This window comes from Gavialis gangeticus, unplaced genomic scaffold (genome assembly GCF_001723915.1).
Source record: "Gavialis gangeticus isolate Ggan-Ray unplaced genomic scaffold, GavGan_comp1, whole genome shotgun sequence".
Taxonomy (NCBI): Eukaryota; Metazoa; Chordata; order Crocodylia; family Gavialidae; genus Gavialis; species Gavialis gangeticus.
This window is the reverse complement of record NW_017729022.1, coordinates 102,950,662-102,951,149: the sequence shown is the minus strand read 5'-3', so window position 1 is coordinate 102,951,149 and position 488 is coordinate 102,950,662.

Here is a 488-nt window from a genome sequence, read left to right as displayed (position 1 = left end):
CTCCCCCAACCTCTGCCTGCTCTCCCAGCCCCCCCATGGCTGCTGGATGGGGGCAGTGATCCCTGCTGCCCTCAACTACCCCATGCTGCTCCTGCAGAGCCCCTCACATGCCACAGGGCAACAGGGGGCAGTAGAGACCACCCCCCACTGGCAGGGCCGGTGAGTTTGGGGGTTTTTTTGTTTGTTTGTTTTTCTGAAAGGGCTGGAGCTGGCCCACATGGGGCAGCCATGTTGGGGCTGGGGGAGTGAGGGAGGAGGTCAGGGGTTTGTGCAGAGCTCTACAGTGCAGTGTGGGGAAGTAGGGGGGCAGGGTGGATTGCCCCCTGTCTAGCAGAACCCGTTGAGCCAAGGCTTTTTTTTCCCAAAGAGTGGGGAGCTGTGGCAGGCACGGCACCCATTGCCAGGATGGGAGGGATGGGCCTGGACGATTCAGAGATTCGGCAGCAGCTGATTGCAGATTGGCTGAGGGGTTGCACTCAGAGGGTGGT